The following is a 24,949-nucleotide window of genomic DNA, read 5'->3' as shown; positions in this document are numbered from 1 at the left end:
GAACAATCATTACATTCCCATACCAAATGTTATGGATTTGCTGCTGGTCCCCACAAACCAAAGTGGCTAGTCTCCTGGGCGTCCCCGGCGGCTAGCCATGTGGACTGCGGGTGGCAAGGGGCAGACAGATAGTCACACCATGCAGATGGGTTTGCTGCAAGCTGCCAGGGTCCCAAGCAGGGACAGCGCGCACGAAACCACAAGGCAGGCTTCATGTGACTGCGGTGGGTGGGCGAGAGACAGATAAACATACCACATAGAATAAAGTTAGACATTTATTAGATGGGTTATGGAGGGGAAGGAAAAAGGGGAGCAGGGGGAGAGAGAGAGAGTGAGAGAAGGAGAGAGAGAGAGAGAGAGAGAGAGAGAGAGAGAGAGAGAAGGAAGGAAGGAAAGAGAGAAAGAGAAGGAAGGAAAGAGAAAGAGAGGGGGGACAGGAAGAGGGAAGGTTGGGGTCTGAGGCTGCAGGCAGGAAGGGAGTGGGCGTGGCTTGTCTCTTAAAGAGACAAAACAATCATAACAGTAGTCCCTTGCTCCTCTGTATTGGGTCACTGGAAAGGTGGCCCACGTGCATAGAAATGAGTAACAACCGTCACCCCCTGTTTCATCACATCCTGTAGCATCGTCACTTCCTGTAGCCAAGAGGAAGTCCCAGCAGAGTAGGTGGCTTTGTTCTAGGCTTGTATTCTGCCTTCTGGTCAATGTTAGGCTTGTTCAGCTGTGCCTGGGCACGGTGCATAGAACTTCAAATGAGAACTCCTTGAAAGATAACATCTTGGATTCAGAGCCTAACTGAGTGGGCTTTTTTGTATGCTTATTTTTGTTATTTGAATTTCACTGGCCACTCTCTGCTGACAGGTTAAGGTAGTGTCAGAGGGGGGCTGCTCCCTGATGGGGACCCCATGATGTCAGTGGTGCACTCCTTTGGCTTTTGTTCACTGACAGCAGAGTTTTCTGTTTCTTGTGAGTTTTATTATTTTCTAACAGTGAGGAATTGCACACGTCACGTTGCAAACCTAATTATTTGAAGAAGGGTTTTATGTCACATGTGGCTGACTGCTTATCTGTAATGTGCAGAAATACTAATCTTATTTGGAAATAACCACAAGAATCTGCTAAATTATGGATAAAGTCTGAATCACTTTATGCCTAATTATAAAAATAATGAGTAAAATATCAAAGAAATTTGTTTGGGGAATTCTAGTGAGAAAAAGAAGCGGTAATAAGTTTCCTAATAGGACTTAGGAAATAACTATACTCCCACTTTTATAGGGAAATAGTTTCATTATTATTAATGTTTTTAATTCCCAAAAGTTAGTTGTGATTTTTTTGGTGTGTGTAAGCTTGCTTGGAAAACAGACAAAATGATATCATTATTATGTGAATTTTATTGTCTCTCTATGAAAGCAAAAATAAACAGAAAGATTAATTTCAGATACAGATAAAGACATCTCTGCAACCAAACCGTCCTTGGCAAATGACTTTAATTTCCTGGGACTTGGTTTCTGCATCTATAAAATAAAGAGACTGGGATTAGATCACTGCTGATGGCAATCCCGTGAGTGTGGTCCTCAGTCAAATGGAGCTGTAAGTCTCTGAGCTGGCTGCCTTCTGGGAGACTCATGGGAAGGCCTTGCTCTGGAGGGGCGCCTCTCAGCCAAGTGTTTCCAGTCAACTCAGCCACGGGATTGACCTCTGACTGCTTTATTTGACAATAATCAAAACTGTCAGCCACAATTTGGGGATGTGCTGGCTGGAAGGATGACAGGGTACTCTAGACCCGCGTTGTGGTGTTTTGTGCACTTCAGGCAAGACAGTGCAGAGCTGGGCAGCTCTTCTGAGATAGGGCCTCGTGTTCCCACTCAGCCTCAAACTCACTATACAGCCAAGGCTAATTTTAATTTCTGGACCGCCCTGCCTCTACCTCCTGAGCGCCAGGGTTACGCATGTGCATCGCCTGGTTTTAAGGCTTTGTTGATTCCATTCAGGCTGGGACTTCCCTAAGTAAGCAAGGGAGGTCACCTACAAATGTGTCCCGAGTCTGCGGGAGATGTTCCTAGACCCTTCTGGGATAAAGAAACAAGTCAGAGAGCTTCCTCTTCCCCACTTCTCATGGTGTTCTCTCCTTTATTTATTTTAGCATGAGACTCTGTCACTTTGAAGTGACAATTCCCGGCTCTGTGGGTAGCTATGAGAGTTAGGCAGGTTCTCTATTTTGTGGTCAAGGAACCCTTGGAAGGCACAGTGTCCCAAGTGCCCTGAAGAACATCAATTTGTATTATAATCCAAAAGGAAGAACAGACTTTATCACAGTCTCCCCCAAACATGGAGAGTCACCTCCCTTTTAAAAGGAGGACTTGTTCTGACCTCCCAATGCCTCTTTGCAGCTGTACTGGGCACAGATATTCCTAATGAAGCATCGGAGCTGGCAGGCTGCTGCCTGGAGTCATGGTGCCGTTTCTCTGTGAAGGATTGGGCAACAGCCTGCCTCAGTTCGTCATTACCCCTTCCACGTGTAGCCTCAGAACTTCATGGGACTTAAGCAAATTAAAGGATTAGATTCCACTACAACTCGAGGTAATGAAAACCTTGCTTCAGGGCATCAGCTGAGCTGCAGAAGGCAGAGACTAGATGTGAATTTCCGAGGTACACAATATTTGATTAACACGGGCGGTTATGGAAAGGCGTGGGCACTCTTAGGCCTCCACCCAGGTAGGCTATGGTTTGAAGCAGAGGGGGCTGCATTTTAGACTCAGATATGAGACTTATTTACCATATGGCTTCAGGCATTTAGAGAAACTGGGGTAAGCAATACATTCTAAAAGTCCTTCTAAGCTGGGTGTGGTGGTGCATGCCTGTCACCCCAGTCTAGAACTTCAGGATAAAAGAAAATTTAGTTGATCAGCTCACAGGCTGAGTCTGAGGCTTGGCGTCATTAGAGCTATAGTGTATGCAGGAAGACAATGAGTAGAGGCAGGAGGATGAAGTGTTCATGGCCAGCCTTGCCTACAAAGCAAGCTGGATGTCAACTGGGCTATGAGACCCTGTCTCAGGAACAAACCAACAAAAGCAAACCCCCAAAACAGAAAACAAAGATCTTTCTAGTTTGATGATTGGAGTGTGAGGCTGGAAGATCTTCACCGGGGGCAAGTCCGCTGTGCACAGTGCCTGCCTGTCTGCAAAGCACACATTTCATGACAGGGCCAGTGTCTCTGGATACTCAGTGGTTGCATAGGAAATACATTCATGTGGAAATTCATGAGCCAGGCGTGTTGTCCCATGCCTCTAATCACAGCACTCTGAAGGCTGCAGCAGAAAGACCTCCCCAAGGCAGAGGTCAGCCAGGGTGACAAAGAGCTCTTGACAAACTTGGACTACGTAGTGAGTTCTGGACCAGCCCGGGCTATAGAGCCAGCTCGAGATCAAGTGGCCTACTGAGCAAGTTCCAGATCAGAATGGGATATGGCAGGAGTGAGTTAGTTAATAAATAAATCTAAGCTGTGCCCATCACAACAGTTCTTTTGTTTTTAAACCAGTTGACAAGAGCCCTCACGCCACAGTCGTCCGTGAGAAAAACGGAAGCTTTTAGATGGCTGTGATGTGTCCACTCTGGTGCCCGGTCTGTACCAGGAGAAAGCAAAGATGATTCCCACCTTAGGGAAGGCTGGGACCAAAGAGGGCTGTCAGTGTATCCAAGCACTTACACGGTTACGGAATGAAGAACTTACCACATTGAAGAGAAGGGCTTCCTAGGATTTTTGCTGTGAGTTATTTTCTAAGTACCTTCCTGCTTACACTTCTCTTGCCTTCTGAGTGTGGAAGGCATTGTAAACTGGCCAGAATTCAGGGATGGAGTAAGGAATCTCAGAGGGAAAGCAGAGCTGGCCGATTCACCCAGGGTTGGCCACTAAATCTGCACTGCACCCAGAGATAAAAATGGAGTCTGTGTCTCAGCTACCATCAACTTCCCAATCCCCACCTGACCTTTCTCGGTGGTTAGGAATCTATTGTTTTCGTTCCTTGAGAAAAATTCTTACTGTTTTTCCCACAGGGGGAAGAAATGTCCAGATAAGACAGAGTCTGAGCTATGCAAGAAAGAAAAATGCCTCGTATCCGCTGCCACAGAATAGTTCCTGGGGCTGGAAGACGCCAGTCGCTCACTGGATGTTACTGAAGTAATGAATTAGGGACAGAATGAGAGAACAGGACACACAGCAGTGGACTTGTGAGTGCGTGGAGCTCCCCGTGCCCTAGCAATTTGTCCCTACCTCTGCTGTTGTGCTGGTTAAGCCTGGGCTGGTTTGTTCCATGCAGACCCTGTCTCCCAGCATGACTGACCTAGTAACTGCAAATTCCATGGTGTGCTTGAAGAAAGCCCTCTGCACAATTTCTCCATCAATTCAGCCAGGTCTTGCCAGACCTGAAATTGTACGAAATCCCCAGTATTACAAATTCCCATCAAAGGCCAATGAGACAAGAGCTAGAGAAAAATGTCTCTGCCAGGTTCACTGAAAATGAAGACAGCAGGTTTTCCTTTTAGTTCTGGGGATTATTTATTACAGGTCTACAGTGTGTCTCGTCTCCCCTGGTCTTTTCTGAGGATATTCAAGTTCAGTTTTCTCTCCCAGTACCTCCCAATAAGGTCTTCTGAAATAAATGCCGGTACTGCCGTCAAGTCCACTTTGCAAGGATAAACACGCCACCAGGAAAGCCACCTCCTTGCTTTCCCACGAACTAACACCCAGCCACAGCCCTGGTCGTCCTGGCTTCAGTTAGAAGCAGCCGTGGCAGCAGCTTGACATGGAAGAGGGACAAAGGTGATCATTTCAAATGCTCCCACTAGCTTTGCGTTCTGATTGCCTTGTTCCTGTGTCCCCCAAACTTCTGTGTTACCTCTGCCCCCCTTTCGCTTTGCCTTGTCAAATGTTAGAGACGGTTGTTGGAAGGGTTTGGAAGCACATCCCCCAAAGGGCTTCAGGTTATGGGGGTGGGGGGCGTTGAGAAAACAGGAACTCCCAGGTAAAGCCATTCAACAGTTTTCATATGAATAAACCAGTCAAAGTGGAGGTGGTGGTGTGTGTGCGCATGTGTGTTTGTGTTCTTGTGTACCAGAAGCTGATACAGGCTTCCTCCTGTTATCTATGATAGGGTTCCTCAGGGAATCCAGGCTTCATTGGCTTGAGTAAAATTACTCTCTCCCCCCTCCCGCAATCATGCTAGAATGTCAATTTTTTTTTAAAAAAAGTTTTATTTTATTTTTATTTATTATTATTCTTTTATTATTATTATTGATTATAATAATTATTTATTATTTATTTTTTTAAAGATTTTTTTCTTTTCTTTTTTCTTTTTTTTTGAATCAGGGTTTCTCTGTAGTTTTGGAACCTGTCCTGGAGCTAACCCTTGTAGACCAGGCTGGCCCTTTTGAACTCACAGAGATCCACCCGCATCTGCCTCCTTCGTGCTGGGATCAAAGACGTGTGCCATCACTGCCCAGTCAAAGATTTATTTGACTTATGTGTGTGAGCATTTTGCCTGCACGTACCTATGTGTACTCTGTGTCTGCCTGCTGAGCAGAGAGGGCTTTGGATCTCCTGGTACTGCGGTTGTGAACTGGGATGGGTGTGGATGCTGGGACATGAACCCAGGTCCTTTGCAAGAATGACAAACGCTGGACAGCTGGTTATTTCTCCAGACCCAGAACAGCAACGTTTTTATGAATAAAAACAACTGAAAGGAAAAAAGTAAGAAGATGGAAGGGAGGAAGGAGAGAGGAGGATGATGAAGATGATGTAAGAAAAAGGAGCTCGATATGGGGGTGAAGTGAGGTGTGGAAGGGGGTGCACACGGTAGGAGGATTACGGCTGAGAGGGGAGGCGATCATGTGGTGCCTGCATCAGGTTGGGCAAACCTTTCATATTCCCAGTTGGATAGAGGTTTGAGAAACAGACACACACACACACACACACACACACACACACACACACACACACACCACAGTTTCATTGAACTTTATACTGATTTATCAAAATTTTGACACTAAAATCTAGACAGTATAGCCAGAAAGGGGATTTTTTTTTTTGTGGCATTTCTGTGTGTTTGGCAGGGTGGGAAATGTAACATGAACATCGAGATGTTGGAATTTCCAGAAAATGTTCTTGGCTTTATGCGGAGAAAAGAACAATATTGTTTAATTTGGAGCCATTCAAGAAAATAAAGGCTTCCCAGCAGACACTTGAGCTATTCTGTTCTCCCCCTCAGCAGCAGACGCTTTTCTGGCATTTCGTGTCACCAGATACAGATGTCATCTCAGGGGGGATGAAGGGAGGCGGCCTCATCTCATTTTAAAACAGGGAAATGAGACAGAGATGCGAGCAGAGGAGATGTGGCTCCAGAAGACACAGGTCCAGCTGGGGCCAGCAGCCCTGCTCCCACACCCACCTTCCAGAACCAGAATCTGGCCATGCAACAAGTGTCTGACCGCTGTCAAGTCCGTTCTTCCCCCTTGTTGCTGCACTTAGCGCAGGAATGAGGTTTCCTGGCAGGGAAAGTGGAACAAATGTTTATTTTGGGAAAAACATTTTAAAGTCGTCTCTTTCTCTCTCTCTTTTTCTCATTCTTTCTTTCTCATGCAAACCCTTCATCCCTAGAAGGAGGATATTTTTAAATTTATTGTTAATGTATTACTTTTAAAAAAAAACCTGAAGATCTGCTCTCATAGTTCTGAGAAGAATCAAGCAAATTAAGGTGTTTAAAAAAAATGAGAATCTGGAGAGAAAGATGTAAAGAGACTAAAAAGCATGATTCCGAAGGACAGAAATGGAAAGTTCATTTGACAGTGATCTACAAGGTTGGTGACCCGCTGCTACTGTGGCATGTGGCCATATCTCTTCTTCGAAGCAGGGCGTAGCTGGCTCATTTCTAACTGGACATAAAAGAAGGGGATTTAAAGTCTGTTATTAGAATTCCTGCTTAGTTGTTACTGAGAATAAAACAATAGCTCACTACCAGAGACCTGGTACTGAGGGATGAGACAGGGGCTCTTCGGGACATTTGTGCACTATTCTCCAGTCATCTCCTCATCAGACAGATTGTCCCAACACGTACAACTGGAGGTGTGTTGTGTGTGTGTGTGTGTGTGTGTGCGTGATGTGGGCTAAAACATGGGAACACTTAGGGGGACTTAAGTCTGAATAGAGTTTAGCCTTCTTAAGTTTCTGAGTCATGGATGAGCCTTGGAAGCCAAAGGCTTCTTTCATTTCTCTCTGGTCATTGGATGCGTGTCATGTGACTGATTTGCAAGTCCTCAGTTTTAGAGCAAGATTCTATTTATAGCAACAAGATGTATTTAAGAATATTGAAGCTTGGGGAATGGGAGGTGGCCCGGTCAGGAAACTGCTTGCTGGGAAAGCATGGGAACCTGAGCTGGATCGTCAAAAAGCATTAAAAACAAAATAAAACAAAAAGCCAAGCAAGCTGAACTTTCAGCACTGGGAACTCAGAGAAAGGAGGGCTCCTTGCTTCATTAGCCAACCAGGTTGGCCTACTTGATGATTGCCAGGTTAGTGAGGAAACATACCTCAGAAACCAAGGTGGCCAGCCCCCTTGGACAACAGTTGGGGTTGTCCTCTGACCTCCACGTGTACTTGAACACCAGTGCACAGCTGTGTCTTGTAGACATAAGCACATGCACATACATGTACACACACACACACACACACACACACACACACACACACACACACACCACTGGGCATGGTGCGATGTGCTTGCGATCTCAGCACTCGAGGGTGAGGAAGAACAACAGGAAAAAGGTAAAGCAAAGAGTCTTAGTTCATGGGTTCTGCCGCCTTGACCCTGTGGAAAGGGAAGGCAGAGGGTTGGCTGAAGTTACTGCTAAGAACTTTTAGCTCACATCCTTACCTGAGAAGACATTCAGTAAGAACGAAAAGGTATCTCCTGGGCCACACCTATTTTCTCTCCCGGATAGCTATACCCTCCATTCTTACTTCCAAATCCAAACTTTCAGACAAATAAGAAGACATAATCAACTCAGGGCCCAAACCTGCAGACCATGCATATGTAGATTTATGCAAATAGCCACGAATATCAAGCCGAGCCACTGGGCTTCTGGGAAGTCGCAAATGGAGCCCTTGGCACAGCAGAGGTCAAATATCTTTGGCTTAGAGATCAGTTCTCCAGGCAGATTTTGTAGGGCAGCGGCAGCCCCTAAGCCCAGCAGTTTTCAAATGCTGCGATTATTCAATGCTTGAGTAGTTTTCAGTCATAATTAGGAGGAGGTGACCTGGTTCAGTGCAAACGACAAAGAGCTGAAAGGTACCGAGCTCTTACCGTCCTGTGCGTCTGCCTGTTTGCTCTATCTTCCTAGGCTAGGGCTGCTTTCCTTATCTTTTTATTCATTTACCTATTTATCTATTTTTGAGACAGAATCTCTTGTGGCCCAGGCTAGTCTAGAACTCATTCTGTAGCTGAGTGCTACTGAAAAGGGGGGTGAGGACGCGAGCCAAAGAATCCCAAGCTAACGCCGAAAGATTCCAATTGTACTTCTTTATTATGAGGGGCAAATGCACGGAACAGGAACAAGAAGTCCAACCTCAGGTGTGTAAAGGGAGAACCAGAGAGAGAGCACAAGCCCTGGGCGGGCAGCGGTTTCTGTCTGGGTACCCAAAAGGTCACGCCCTAACCTGGTCCAGCCTCTTAAAGGTTATTGGCTGAAGGAGGTTCCCTATCAGCAGAGGATGACCTTGAACTTCTGATCCTCCTACCTCCACCTAATATCACGGACACGTGTCCCACTGTGCCCAGTTTCTGCAGTGTTGAGGGTTGAACTCAAGACTTTGTAAGTGCTGGACAAACCGTCAGCCACCTGAGCCACATCTCCACCCCCTTTCTCAGTTTTTCACTTGCTGTTTAAGGCGCCTCAGCTGGCACGGAAATGGCTTTCACGTTTTCATTCGGCTTTGATCTGAACTGTGGATTTCCTCAAAGATGGGCTGCAACACCATCTGTGTTGGGAAGAGGTGGGCATTGAGGAGCCTCCTGTGTGGACCTCTGGGCACATCCCTTGAGAAACCACACTAAAGGTGGCAACAGCCTCATCAAAATCCGAGGTTATGGGGCTCTTCAACTTTCTTGCTGGTGTCCCTGGGAACCACAGAACCTACACTTGAGGGTAAGCAGTGGAGACACCAGGTCATCCACAAAGACCACTAAACTAGAATATCTTTGGGAGAATGTATTAGGTACTCTGGAGGATAGTAGGATGGCCTGCTGCCAGCCCTTGTCCTTTGGCAGACTCCAGAATATGTGGTAAGAATCATGAGGCAGAGGGTTATGTGAGCCCCAAGGTCTACAGTCATATTTCTGAACCTTGGATACTGAGTTTACATGCAAGGGTTTTTTGTTTTTGTTTTGTCTTCAACTAAATTATTCTGTTTGTGTTTTCATTTTTATGTTTTTGAGACAGGGTCTCCTGTCATCTAGTGTGGCTTGGGATGAACACTTCATAAAGCCAAGAACGATCTTGCACTCCTGATCCTTCTGCCTCTGCATGCTGGGGTTGAGGGTTTGCACCAACGCTTCTGATTTATGCAGTACTAAGGACAGAACCTAGGACTCTGTGCATGCTAGGCAAGCTCTCTCCCAACTGAGCTAGAGTCCAGGCCCCCTCTTTCGGTACACTAATTGTGCCAAGTGGTCACACCTTGAACTTCATGAGCGTCTTATTTAGAAATATGCTTCATCTGGGGCAGCTAACATTTCTCAGGGCCTGCTACTCTCAGTCTCCTACTGTGCACACAGCACCCTTCATTCCCCACATAATCTGTGCGACAGCCTGACACAGTGACAGTGTCCCTGTTCCCATAACACATTTCTAGGACTGAAGCCAGCGACAGACACAGGTCATTAAACACACTCACGGCCAAATGACTAAAGAGAGGGCAACATGGCTTTAATTAATTCTGTGCTGGGTGGAGATGGTTACTTCTGAGCTCCTCTGATCCCTGATCTGCGACGCTGACATCAAATGCCAATTTCCTCCAACAAAATAGTCTGGAAAATAAGAGATAAAACGCAGACAGTGTTTACGTGTGTGTGTGTGTGTGTGTGTGTGTGTGTATGTGTGTGTGTGTGTTTAAAGCTGAGGAAAGGAAATGGGTGATCTTAGACTTCACCAAATTCCAAGAAGAATTTCTTTAAAAAATAAACTAGAATAAAATCTGTGGTTCTACTGATGAGCAGGCAATGGAAACATAACTAAGAGGGACAGACTACCTATCAATAAAAGTCGAATCTGGTAAGCCAGGTTCTGGTTATGGTCCTGGTACTGAGTTGGGAGCCTGGTCTCCAGCTCAACGCTAGCCTAGGCTATCTAGCAAGACTCTGTTTCAAAACCAGGAATGTGGAAGGTGTAAATAAAACTTCTTTTTTCTTTTTTTATCATTTCTTTGGTTAGCACAGAGAGTCAAGGATTTGGGGATGGAGAGGATGGAGATGAGGAGCTTTTGTGAAGTAAGACAAGGAAAACCAAATGAACTTGACCATAGATAAGGGGAATGGAAACACACCTAGCGTCCAGCTTGCCACCTTCAGTAACTATTTGCGTTCTCAGTTACGGCTAGGTACCCAGCAGCACCATCGTTGGACAGACACAATTATTCTTGCTCCCAATTAGAAGGCACTGTGTTCTCAGTCAGCTCTGTGGCCCAAAAACCCATCCATCAGGGAGGCGCTCCAGCACCCCGTACATTAATTCCATTACTGTATCACGTGAGTTATGTTCCAACATTTATTGCCCAATAATTTTCAGAGAAAAATGTAATGACTTGGGTGGAGACATCATTAACACAAAGAGAGTTCTGGCACCGGAGTTAACAAAGCCATGAACTAAGCCCGAACCCCAGTTACAACAAACTTTCCCCGATTCCAAGTCTTGTAGGTCAGTTCCAAAGGCTGTAAATGAGATGTTGTACACATGGTAAGCATCAATTTAGTCCCAGACTTTTGAAAAGATCACATTGAGTAAACAAAGTCAGGGACTTTTTCTCATTCTCAAGAACAGCTGGGGCAGCTTCTTAAATGCCATTGGTATCTTTTAGCAACAACTTTCATTAAATCTTTACATTAAAAAAAAATCCTTGTGTGAAAAAAATTGGCTTTCTGAAACAGGCAGTAGATTGTTCCTCTTTTTAAAAAAAATTTCATGTGATATAACAATATCATTAGGGAAATAATTCTAACAAGACTTTATAGATTACTGTAAGAGAATTTATCATGTATTGTCTTTTATCACAGTGCCTGTCAAAGTGCAGAATTATGAGATAAACGGTAATGGTATTCCTGTAATATTTGCTGGAAGAACTGTGAGTAATTAGGAAAAGACGCCGGGTTTCCCACTCAGCAGCTGGATACAGACTCCTGAAACCCCAGAGGTCCGCTGCAAGTCAGCGAGAAGGCAAACAAATGAACAAACAAACAACATTAATAAATACAGCATTTGGATTTGGGTATTGTCAATCACAGCATATTTGTGTGTGTGTGTGTGTGTATGTGTGCTTGTGCGTGTGTGTATGGGGAGGCCAGCAGTTGATGTCAGGTATCTTTCTGAACCACTTTTTCACCTTATTTTTGAGACGGAGTCTCTCACTGCTCCTGCATTTAGTGAGCTAACTGACTGGTGAGCTCAGAAATCTGCCCCTGTCCCCCCCCGCCCCCCACACACACACACTGGGGTTAATGTGTGTGCCATCAAACCCAGAATTATACATGGGTTCTGGAGATTGAACTCGGGCCCTAGTGCTTGAATGACAAGGACTTTACCAACTATCTCCCCTCACTATCAAAATACTCCCTGCTTGATGGGACCAGACAATTGCTCCAAAGCCAGAACTGGGTGGGGCTGAAGCAGAGGAAACCAGTCATTCCAGATAGAGCTGCTGAGGATCTGACAGAGGGACTCTGTGGGGCCCCAGGGATGAGATTTTATCTGCTAGCAACAGAAAATCTACACAATCTACATTGGGCAAAATATCCCGTGGAATCCCCAAAGACACAGTGTAGATGGTGGAGATAAGTAAGCAGAAGGCAAAGGGAAGTGAGTTGGAACCCATGCAGGAGTCCTCACTGCCCAAATCCACTTCTCCGTGGGGAGTTAGTAAACACTCGAGTGTCTGGGAAACTGCGTGAGAGTTAGGATTCAGCCGGCTGCAGAGCCAGCAACTAATCTGAGTGAGAAGGTGATGAAATCATGGGGAGGATGCTAGGGCTCCAGCCTCCAAGGAGTGGGCAGCTGGGGTGGAGGAAGAGGCTGGGCTGGGAGAGCGCTTCCCTCTCCTCCGTGTTGGACGTGTGCAGTACCGCAGAAACAGACGAGCGTGTCTGAGTCGTCTCACAGTGTCAGAATTTATTGAATAACAATACATTCCCAAGATTTGGTGGTTCCGGTGTCAGCCGTTTGTCATATGTAATCCTGCCTCCCTTAGTCGTCCTTCTGATGTGAGTGCAGGCTCTTTTATCCAGTCTTAACAAGTCGTATCGACTCACACATCATACAGTACATATACCTACGTGCGTGTGTGTAGGGTTTACAGAAGGAGTTCAAGTTAAAATGGCTATAGCAGAATTCAAAACATTTCTGAAGCGGGCTGAAAAGTCTGCTGCTGGAGTGAGGTTTGAGAGCCAAGCTACAACAATTGATTGCACAGTGAAAGGTCAAATTGGGTCCAGGGTTAATGCAGGTTAGGGGTGCGAAACAGTGGGTGTAAATCCAGAGGGGTGAGCAGGCAGGGGCTCACAGGCCACCCCAACACGGGAGACTGACTATAGACACAGGGATGGTTGAGTAGTCTTCTGTTTGTTGGTCCATGACACCAAGTACAGTTTGATAAGCTGTCATCACAGCGTGAGATGCCCTTTGTTTTGTGTTCTTGGCATCCTTTCCTTGCATGTCTGCTAAGTTCTTGGACCTGGCTTTCATGGTGTGATTTTACTACACCTGTGACCTTAAAGTTTCTACTCTCCCCAATAAGCTCATAGGGTGACTCCTTTTCTGCTCCTAGGGATAAGTCACTTACCAGTTGGTAGTGCCTGACAGATCAGTTGATGGGTCTACCCGGGGGCTGCGTTCGTCTTTCTTCCTCAGAATGGAGTGTTCTGGAGCAAGGCACAGCCTGTTTTATACAACATAGAGAAACTTCAGAATGAAGCACAGCATGACCACCCCACATGATCAGTCAGGGTCTCACGCAGCCAAGGCTGACCTTGAATTTGCTGTGTTGCCGAGGCTTGCTCTGACATTTCAGCACATCAGATCCTTGCAGTGCTGGACCCTAAGGCTTCAGGTCTGCTCAGCAGAAGTTGGAAGAACTGAGGCACATACAAGCCCCCAGGCTATCTTCCTTTGAGCACATACATGTATCTTTCTCAGTTCCGTGAGAGGGATTCTTACTGGTCCAGCTTGGGCAGGGCCCAGCAACTAGATGAAGTAGGATAGAGTAGGGAGAAGAGAGAGAGGTCCCGTGTCATATAGCAGACACACAGCATGCTGTGAGTTGGGTTGGGTACCAGTCCCTAGAAGAAAGAGGACTGCTCAAGTCACCCGGTGGTTTAGAAACTGCAGATACAGTTTTGTTGTTAAGGGGCCCTGCTGACCCTCTGTCTTGGGTCAGGAAATTGGGTACCAGCTGAGCTGCAGGACGTACAACTTGGCAGGCCCATGTCTGAGCATTGGTACTGAGAACTGTGATCACGGTGGCTGGCGCACTGAGGATCCTGGTTTTACCACCTGGAAGGCTCACAAAATTCTAGGCAAACACAGCAAAGCCAACCTGAGACAAAACCAGAAGGTGGGGACACAGTAGCTGAGGCTTTGCAAATAGGTTCTCAGACTCTAACCATACTTAAGGTTGAATCTGAGCTCTAAGCAGCTTCTTGGGAGAGCTAGAAACCATGGAAAGAACTTTGATGTACATAGCAGCCAAACAAGATGAAGACTACTTCTTGACTTCATTGAGCAATAGGTCAGCTGGGAGGAGGAACAGGACTGTGGAGGCAGTGTGTCCCGTGAGTTATTAACAAGGAAGGGGGCCTCCACCCTCCTGCCAGCTCAGGATACCCTGCAGATGAGGAGGTTGCAGCTAGAGAAGAGGTGATTGATGGGAAGAAAAAACCCCAAAGTTCTAGTACTATAATGCTTGTGTCCCAGTTAAGAGAGATACGAAAATGGGGTGTTCTCTGAAGATACAGGATCAGGATGGGTAAGCCACTGGCTACCTTACGCTCTCATCTGGTCTCTGAGTTTGGAGTTCTAAAGGCTCACAGGAGACCAAGATCTGCTCTGCAGGTTACCTGGTGATATTTTCATGGGTGGAAGGAATAATTCATGCAGCCTGTCCCCATCTCATTATGGTACATGTTTTACTCATTAGTTTAATTTACTGAAGATTTTAATATCACGTGGCTGCCAGAAGAAGGACATGGAACCATTTAGAAGCAGGACTCAGGGCATTAACTTCAAACGCCCACTGCTGAACCTTCTGCCAAGAAATAACAAAATATTTGTCTCTGCGATAGTTAACCTCCTTCCCTGCGCAATCTACAACACATTGCCTTGGCAAGCTTTCCTCCGTCCCCACTTCCCCGCCACAGGGGATGGGAATCTTTTTCCTGAGGTCTCCAGCTTTTCCCACGAAGATGAGAAACACCAGGAACACACAGCATTTTCCAACAAATTAGCTTGTCCTGAGATCATTTTTCATCTAATTTAAGGGTAAATGTCACAGATGTATTTCACTGTGTTGGAACCAAGGAAATGAAGTTCCAAAGGCAGTCTGTAGCCCCCACGGGCACAGACAGGGTCTTCACCTGCATTGGACCCTTCCCCTGTCCCTGAGAGTCAACAGACATGTCTGAGTGTAACCCTTCTCCAGAGATAGCATGTGGCATCTTTTTTGTTGTTGTTGTTGTTGTTTTTCTTCATTCCAAGAACTCTGGATATATTAGGTTTAAAACCGACCGTTGGCTTTCTGATACAGTTTGCCTGAGACGGAGTTCTGGTATGTGCCAGTCATCAGTGAGACTGATTCCTTACTTATTCCTTAGCAAGGTGCTTTGGAGAACCGTGGGGCGTGGCTCCAAGAAATGACACATTTTCTCTGTTCTTCAAATAACTCATGGAAAGTACTGATGTGAAGTGCCAATTATTGCTCCCCCTGAACAGGGCTGGAAGCCTTATTGTTTGCTATAAAAGTCTCTTACAATTCATTCGCTCCTTTTTAATTCTGCATTTTTCTTCCTCTAAAGACTCAAGTTCAGCTTGACTTTCTATCTGGTACAAGGAACTCTCCACGACATTGCATTCTCATATCCTCCCAGATATTATTATGGGTTGCAGACTGGGTGATTGACGTCTACCAGGAGGGACTCCAGAGGCTGTGTTCTAGCTAAAATAACAAAACCCTCCCTGTTCCTTGGACGTGTCTGGAAGAATATCCAGTGGCCATTGTTTCCCTGGCTGGAGTGAGCCGCTGCCTTTAAGACAGCCCACTTTGGACTGCTCAGCTGATTCTCTTGCTAATGAAGCTGCTACCAGACTCCTTCTCATTGTTTAATCTGAATGTTTGAATTAGACTGAGCTGCTGTCTGTCACATGCCAACTGAGGGCTCTCAATTACAAAATAGTTCTCTGCTTATAGCTGGTCACAATGCCAGGAATAAAAGAACTGCTGAACACTCAAACCCTAAACAGGGAGCCTCCATCCCACCCTCCCAGGCTCAAGGAACATTGTGGAAGAGGAGGTAGAAAGAATGTAAAAGCAGACGGAGGGGGAAGAGCGCGGTAGAAGATAGTCTTCTTGGCATAGCATGGTTATTTCACTCTTGAGCACATAGCTGTGATTAACTGCCCAAGACTGGACCTGTCAACATTCAGTTGTGGAGGAGGGAGGGGGCTCTCTGGATGTCTACTCAGGCGATGGTTGCTGAAGGGACGAGAGACATTTTGTACAGTGATGTAGCCATTGTCCCTGTTAGTAACCCGAAGTTATTGAGTCACACACAAAGATATGAAAGCAGAAAGGGAAGTAGTTGGAAAGAAAAGGGAAGAGCAGGGGAACAAGAGAAGTTCATGGGAGGTAAATATGATAAATATACATAAAGAAAATGACTCTCTAGGCCTTGGGAAAAGGGAAGGTGAGGAATTTGAACAGGGTAGAAACGAGGTCCCATCAATGCCCTTTCCTTTTTACCATATGTCTCTGAGTTAGAGGCAAACAGACAAGGCAGGAGGAGAGGGAAGGTGATGTCCTGCGCTGCTTTTCCTAATGCCGTAACAAAATGCCTCATTAAAACAACGTAAAGACGAGGGGTTGATTTTCTCACAGTTTAAGGGTTTCTCACGCTGGCGGAGAAGCTACAGCGGCAGGAATTTTGAGGCAGTTGGGCACACAGAGCAGTCAGGAAGCAGGGAGAGACCAATGCTGTGCTCCACTCTTATTTTTTTCTTTCTGTCTAGGACCCCAGGGTATGGGACGATACCACTCACAAGTAGAGTGGGCTTCCCATCTTAATTTCGCCTGGCCTAGAAGCCCCTTCATAGATGTGTCCAAAAGTATATGCCCTAGGTGCCTCTAGATCCTGTCGAGTTGAAAATCAGCATCAGCAGATTCATAGAGAGTCTCAAACTTGGGACAAGGCCCTGGAGTCCAACTTCTTAGGTCCCAAGGTCAAAGATTGAAAGCCAGAAATCTGTGAGAATTTAAAAGTCACAAGAAGACTCACAAGAAGCCTGCAATTCAATCTCAACCCAGAGCTTGTCCCGTAGTTTCTGCTGAGGGAGGAGCCACTCTCATGATTATTGGGCCCAGAGCTGCCAAGCATGGGCTGATGAGGATGAGTGTGCGTGCGCTAGTGTGTTGATGCGGCTCTATTGGATAAGCCCCCTTCTCATGATCCCCACTACCTAATATAGCCCCCTTCCTGTTATGTGTTCACTTTTTTTTTTGAATGCCCAGAATAGATTACTGCATGGTTTCCAACTTTTCAACTTTTCAGGCCATCTGGAGACTTTGGATGAAAGACATCTATAATCTTAAAGTACATTATCTGTATTACCATAGCAAGTGCTGGGAAATGACTACTCTCATGCAGAGATTTTTCCCAGCAATGCCCAGCACTAGGACAGTCTGCCTGTCTAAAGGGGGGACTCGCAGAGGACAGAGGTTAGGCGTAGCTAATAGACAAGAGGCAGCTGGTGAAAGGGTGGCAACACAAAGACAGAGCAGAATTAAAGCAGCGGCAGTTGATATGTAGGCCTGTCCAGATACTTGGGATGTGTTTACAATGATGGGACTCTTCGCGTATTGGAGTTTGAGTGTGAAATGTCTCCCATGAGCTCATACGTTTCCAATCAGTGTCTCCGTTTCAGAAAGCTCAGAAACTTTTAGAGAAAGTGGAGTTTAGATGGAGGAAGTGAGCCACTAAGGCTTTATGGTTTGACAACCCTGACCCACTTCATTCCTGGTCTCTACTTCTTGACCATGGACACAATATGACCAGTCACTTCATGTCAGGGTCCTGCCTCCATTCCTTCCCAGTCATGATGGACTGTAGCCCCTCAGACTGTAAGCCAAAATAAACCTCAATCAAGTTGCTTCTTGTTGGGCATAGAGTCTTGGCAATGAACAAAGTAATTAATACACCATGTTACCAAAGGGATGATGGATCAAGGACATGGTGACTTCTCTATATCCGTCAGCAGGGAAGTGTGCTGAGAGACCAAGACAGGAAACTTTTGGACCACTTCCTTCAATTTGCTGGGGTCGACATTTTCATTTTAGGTTTCTAATTTTATACAAATCACTGAATTCTTCTGGCTTTTAACTTACACCTGTATCAGGTAAGCATTGTGATTATTATATCTCTAAAGGAAGGGCACCGCGATCCTGTAGGCCATTGAGTGTGGCTGTAGATCTGTGGACAAGCGGAGGAACAGGATGGGGCCAAAGGGGCAGCTCTGGCTGAGTGGGAAGTTGGAACAGCGACACAAATCTTCATGCCGGTCTTTGAACCCTGAGCATAAATTCTTCAGATAAACAGAAATGGTGCAGTGAATCTTCCTGGCAGAGAGCTGAGAAAGCAGCGTTTATTCGGATCCTGAAGAGCTCATTCTTTCAGCAAACTTTTAATGAGAAGGCATTATTTATTTGTTCATGTTTTGAGACAAGTTCTCAGCCATGGAGTTTAAACTGTCCTCAATCTATGTAATCCAGGATGACCTTGAACATCCTTCTTCCTCAACATCCTAAATGTAGGAATGACAGGTTTGTACCAACACACTGGATTTATGTGGTGCTAGAGACAGACCACAGGGCTTCCTGCATGCCGAGTAACACTGCCAACTGAGCTACAAGAATGAATTATTAATAAAAGTAATTATCGGTTGATGTTAGTTAAACACTAACTATCGGTATTGGTAGCCAACACTGTTCTAGACCTGGAAATTTAGTAAGGAGGAAGAGGAGCAAGACCACTGTCCTTGATAGTGGGGAGAGTTGGTAGAGTAGGCATCACAGTAGCATCCTTAAGCTGTAATGTGATGTGATCAAATTCCCAACGATAGTATGATGAGAACAGTCCAGCAATGCAAGACGATGGATTGTGGGGGTATAAGTACCAGCTCATTTAGACTGGGTAGTTAAAGAGTGCTCCATGGAGTGGAAAGATGTAGACGGAAAAAGAGCCAGAAAGAGCCCCCAACAGATCAGCACATGGGATGACTCTAAGTTGGAGTCAACTGCACAGAAATATTCAGACCTGGGAGAAGCCGAGATGGGGGCCAAGTCAGACAGCTGTCTGGAGACACATCCAGTGGAGCCTTGTAACTCTGGCCAGGAGTGTTGGTTTTATTTCCATATGCAGAGAGAGCCAACTCCACACTTAGAAGCTTGTGACAAGATCTGAGGGAAGAAACTCTCACAGAGAGCAGGCTAGGTTGGAAGGGTGGGTGTAACATGAGGGCCGGCTTGTTGGGGTATCTGTCCCGCCCAGTACCCCACAGCAGGCAGGCCCCAAAGAAAATCACACACAGGACTCCATAAGTTTATAAACTGATTGGCCCATTAGGTCAGGCTACTTATTAGCTCTTATAACTTATGTTACCCCATTATCCTTATCTATGTTAGCACATAATGGCTCTGTACCTTTCTCTGCTGGGCAAATTACATGCTGCCTCTTCTGTGGTCTGTGCAGGAGTGGCAGAGGAACTTCCCTGCTTCCCAGAATTCTCCTGTTCTCATTGCATCACCTCTACTTCCTGTCTGGTTTTCCCGCCTATACTGCCTGGCTGGCCAATCAGCATTTTATTAAAATATGATTGACAGAATACAGACAATTCTTCCGCATCATTTCCCTCTTTTTTTTTTAAACAAAGGAAAATACTAATAGTCCATTTGTTGGGAATGTGGGCGTAGTATTTTAGGCTACTTCCTGTTGGTTGGGGGCGCTGATAATCTTATGGGGACCTAAAGAAAATTTAGAGTTATAATCAAGTCATGACTGGAGTATCCTGTGAGTCTCGATCATCTCAGGCAGCGTCTTGAATCTGTTCTGGATGTAGAACTCAGACATCTGGGCCATCTGTTCCTGTTGGAGATTTCTCAGGTGGCCTCCCTTGATGGAACCTGATTTTTCTTAACTCAGAATCAATCCACAGCTTCTCATTTTCTGTGGAAACAAAAGCAAAATCTCTTCTCCAAAGTAACATACCTTTTGACTTCAATTTTGAAGCCAAGGTATTTTCAAAATACCTATCTTGGGTTAGTTCAGCAACATTTATAAACAAAAGTCTTTTAGCAGCTGTTGCTCCTTCCTCAACAATCAAACAATTCAAAGAGAGCATAATAACATACAGTATCAAGATTCTCTGTGTATTTTCCATTTTTGTGTGGCTTTACTTTAACCTCTATTTTTTTATTTTTACTTTTACTTTTTGAGACAGGTTCTCTGTATATCTTTGTCCTGGAATAACACTGTAGACCAGGCTGTCCTTGAACTCACAGAGATCCTTCTGTCTCTGCTTCCCCAGTGCTAGGATTAAAGGTGTGTGCTACCACACCTTAAAGTCACAGAGGTCAACATACCTCTGCCTCCCAGGCATTGGGATTAAAGGTGTGTACTACCACACCCAACTACTCCCTTTTTTCTTTTTTACTTCTAAGAACTTTAACCTTTAGCCTGCATATATTTTTAACACACTATAAGCCATTTAGAGGTTTTCTTCAACTTTGAATCTCTCTTTACTTCTGGCCCCACGAGTCAAAAACCCGTGGCTTTGACGGCTAAATCCAGCCCATTTCTTAGCTTTCCAGACTCATGGCTGAGATACCAGCCAGGGCTGCAGTTCACTGCCACAACTCTATGGCATTTCAAGGTCCTTGCTAGCAAGCAAGCTGTAGTATTCTGCTCACAGACCACACTCAGTCAGACTGCCTGCCTGAAAGAGTCAGAGATTGCCCTGGCAGGACAGCCCAGAAAGCCAGCATTTTAAAACAGCGCAGCTTTTTTCCTGCTATGGCTGAAAGCCGAAAAACATGCATTCAGCTTTTCACCAACACCGTTTAAGTGTTTTGTGGTAGGACCTTTTAAAAGAGCTGCAAGGTTTTGCAGCTGAAGCTGAGTCAGGAAGCCTCTCTTAGATGAGAGTGCTTGCTTGCCTCTAGCAAGCAGAGCAGACCTGAGAAATTGCTGCTACCAACAAAACATGCTTTACTCTATTCTTTCCCAAGCTTTCTCAGGCTTTTTGTGGATTTACTTATCCACGTCTGGGCGCCATATGTAACATGACAGCCGGCTTGTTGGGGTTTCTGTCCTGCCCAGTACCCCACAACTGGCAAGCCCAAAGAAAATCACACACAGGACTCCATAAGTTTATAAACTGATTGGCCCATTAGGTCAGGCTACTTATTAGCTCTTATAACTTACGTTACCCCATTATCCTTATCTATGTTAGCACATAATGGCTCCGTACCTTTCTCAGCTGGGCAAGTTATATGTTGCTTCTTCTGTGATCTGTGCAGGAGTGGCAGAGGAACTTCCCTGCTTCCCAGAATTCTCCTGTTCTCATTGCATCACTTCTACTTCCTGTCTGGTTTTCCCGCCTATACTGCCTGCCTGGCCAATCAGCGTTTTATTAAAATATGATTGACAGAATACAGACAATTCTTCCGCATCAGGTGGGGTAAGAAGTGTAAGGATGGCAGGAATAGAACCAATTAGAACCGAATTCTCATCTTAGAAACGAAGGGGACTGTTTGGGTGTGATGCCATCACTCAGGAAGCTGAGTTAGGAAGATTCCAAGTTCCGGCCACCCTGGGCTATATGGAAAGTTTCAGGCCATGCCGGGTTGCACAGGAAAAGATTGCTTAAGAAACAATGACTTTATTAGCTACCTCTTCTGCTGCAGCTATCAAATACCTGATGAAGTTCACGGAAAGGACCTATTTGGGGAAAACTCAATGGTGGGAACATGAGAGAGCTGGTCACATGGCATCTACTCCTCACATTTAGGGTGGGTGGGGTGGTTTGAATGAGAAACGTCTTCCATAGGCACTGGTATTTGAATGTGTAGTTCCCAATCAGTGTTGCTGTTTGGGGACGCTTAGGTGGTATACAATTGCTAGAGGAAGTTCATCCCTGGGAGCAGGCTTTGTGATTTTATATACAGGGTTTCACCAGACTGGTGCTTGCAGCTGAGGATATGACTCTCAGCTCCCAGATGCTTGTTGCCCTGCCTGCCAGCCGTGGTGAACTCTGCTATCCCAATGAAACATAAACCAAAGCAAATTCTTTCTTCCCTACACTGCTTTTAGTCAGGGTGTTTTTTTATCAAAGTAAAGCTGGGGGTTTTCCCACCTCAGTGAATCCAGTCTAGGCACTGCCTCTCAGATGTGCCCAGAGGTTTGTCTCTTAGACCCCATCAAGTTAACAATAGAATTATTACGGCGGTTTTAGCTAGAATATCAGTCGTGGAGATGGTGAGAAGTAGAAAGAATTATCTGAAAGAGGGTTTCATAAAATCTAAATTAGATTTACTTGAATGGAATGACAGAGAGAGAGAGAGAAAGTGAGTGTGTGTGTGTGTGTTGAGGGGAGGGAATCCTATGAGCTTGTCCCAAAGAAAGGCTGGAAGTCTATGACGTACGACCCTGAACACACCCATCTCTTTCAAAGAAAGGTTAGTGCCTCTAAGAGAGGGAAGGGTCCAAAGAGAGCATACTGAAGGAAAGGAAGGAAAGAGCTGTCTTGAAAATACTAAGTTTGAAAACTTGGCAGACATCAATGACATCAATTGTCATCAATGGCACCAAAACAAAAGTAGGAACACTCCGGGCAAAGATGCCAGGTGACCTTAAACAGAAGTGGGTACACTCTGGGCAAAGATGCCAGGTGAACTGAAACAGAAGTGGGTACACTCTGAACTCTGTCACATTCACGTAGGGAACCTTGCAAGTCTGAGAAGAACTAGGCAAGGCCTTGGTCCTGGAGAATTTCCCGTGGCCTGTAATGCTGCATTTTGTGCTGTGGTAGAGGGGAATCAGTAGGCCACAGAGGAAGGCTCTGGTAAGGTTTGTTTGTTTGTTTGTTTTAGCTTTGTTTTTGTTTGTTTGATCAGTTTCCAGTTCTGGAACACTCACTGGAACACCAGTGTGTCTGACTAAAACGCTACCAAGCTCAAAACACCTAACGAGGCAGCTTAACAGGAGAAAGGCAAAATGAGTTAGGACACTGGGGACTTGAAGCGGCCTCTGTCAGTGAGAGACCCCAGTAGCTTTGGAATGATCATCAGCATCAGGTTAAAGACAAGACTATAAGAGAGATTCTTTAATTTCAGTTTTGAAGCAGGGTCTCAAGTAATCCAGGTTGGTCTTGAACTCTTATGTAGTCATAATGGGCCTGTACCTCCCGAGTACTAGAATTATAGGCGTGATCACCACATCAAGTTTGAGAGGTGTTTGGGCTGGAACTCAGGGCCTCTGCACTTCAACCGCTTACCCACTGACCCAGCTTCCATGAAGGGCTGGATAAGCCTGCAGGATTAAAAGAGAACTGGGTAAGGAGACAGCTCACCGCCCACTCAACAAAACCTGACTTTAGGGTATACGATTTGCCCTCCTCTTTAGAACCCTATGTGTGGACTCTGGGCAGTGCCTGGGCCACAGTGGTGTGGATAGGGGCTTTCTGATTGTAGACACACATATTTGCCAAGCGCTTGGTGCTCCTGGTATTGTTCCCGCTTTTGGCCTGGGTATTTCCCTGGCAAGCAGGGAAGGTAAACGGTCTCACGTTGTTGCTTTGCAGAGGGGAGTGATGCTGAGGTAGCTGAGTGGTGCGCCTTAGAGCATCTGCTAGGAAGGAGCAGGTCTGCCCCTGAACCCCGTTCTGATACCTCAGCTTCTTCTCATTCCCTTACATCAGCTTCTCACACCAGACTCTGTAGAATGCGATGCATCAGGATTAAAAACAGCCAACCAAACAAGCAAAGCAAAGCAAAACAAACCGAGCAAACAAATTAACAAACAAAACCGGCTAGTTTTAAGTATACCTCAGTTTGGAAAAATAACTGCCAATACAACAATACAACTGACCCTCAGGGTAATTTCCCAGTCATTTAAAATATAACTTGGCACTCATTACCACCTACACACACACACACACACACACACACACACACACACACACAAAACTGATGTAAAGAATTGCTTAAACGCCAGTGTAGGTGGTAAAACTTAGTATCCAATGGCATCCATTCCCCCAGCTGTTATTTTTGAGGCCATTGCCCTTCGGTGCTTTTTTTGTTTATGGTACTGTGATCTCTCTGAGCTATGTCCACCAACTCAGAAGAAAAACAAAAACATCTCTACATTTGTTTTGGTGAAATATAAATCTTAAAAAAAAAATCCGATCTCAACTAGAGAAATCTGGTTTGGATCAAAGTAACTAAATCATTAATCTGGCTCTTACTCCATCCAAACTGGAACTAGCCCAGATCCTAGTCATGATGTATGTGGAAGAGGCTGGACACTTAGAGGGATATTAATTTTTCCTTGCCGTTGACGTGTGTGCACTAAGAGGAAAGGATGGAGACCAATGGTAAGTACCGAAGGGCTGGCTTTGGGTATTTTTAGCTTGATTAAAATAAGGAACGATTTAAAACTATTTCAAACAGTTCTTCCCACAGAATTCTGTAAGCCTGCAGCACGATTTCTGCAGGGAGGAACTTGGCCACAGGGTTTGCATGTTGGGGAAGTTTCCTGTTTGAACTGAGCCTCCAGCATTCAGGGCTTGCACCCCAGTTCAAACAATATTGCTTTCTTGATGGAAATGCAGAACTTATCTTCCAGTGTCTTGTAAGAAAAACGCTGGCGGTTCTCATGACCTGTGTGAGGGAGTTAAAGATCACACAGTAGGGGGCTGGAGAGATAGCTCAGGAGAAGTGTTTGCCTTCCAAGCAAGAGGACCTGAGTTCTATCTCCAAAATTCTTATTAAAACAATAACAACAAAGCCCACAACTGGGTGTGACAGCATATTCTTGTAATGTCAGCTCTGGGAGACAGAGACAGACTGACCAGACAGACAAGCAAACCCTGGGGCTCACTGGTTGGGCTTGTCTAACCTGGCTGGGAGAGGCTCTGTCCCAAAGAAGCAAAGTGGATAGTGCCTGAAGTTATCCCTGACCTCTGCATGCATACATCCATGTGCATGTACACATGGACACATACATGTCAGTATACACATGAACACACACACACACATACACAGTTGTGCTATAGTTGACAAGACAATACCCTGTTTATCTCTGAAGGACACTCCCAGGTGATAGCAACCACAGATAAGCTATGAATTCGAGGCACTGACAGTAACCAAGTGTAACC

At 45.5% G+C, this 24,949-nt stretch overlaps 1 long non-coding RNA gene across 1 annotated transcript; it reads left to right on the top strand.

Annotated features, from left to right (window-relative positions):
• The first annotated feature begins 580 nt into the window (after positions 1–580).
• LOC125410519 (uncharacterized) lies at positions 581–5,066 on the top strand. Its single transcript, XR_007235077.3, has 2 exons — positions 581–659; positions 4,052–5,066. It is a non-coding gene; the product is annotated as an uncharacterized LOC125410519 (long non-coding RNA).
• Positions 5,067–24,949: the final 19,883 nt, after the last annotated feature.

Source organism: Myodes glareolus, chromosome 22, assembly GCF_982192425.1.
Source record: "Myodes glareolus chromosome 22, mMyoGla1.1, whole genome shotgun sequence".
In the NCBI taxonomy this organism is placed as follows: Eukaryota; Metazoa; Chordata; class Mammalia; order Rodentia; family Cricetidae; genus Myodes; species Myodes glareolus.
This window is presented reverse-complemented; position numbering and strand designations above follow the sequence as displayed.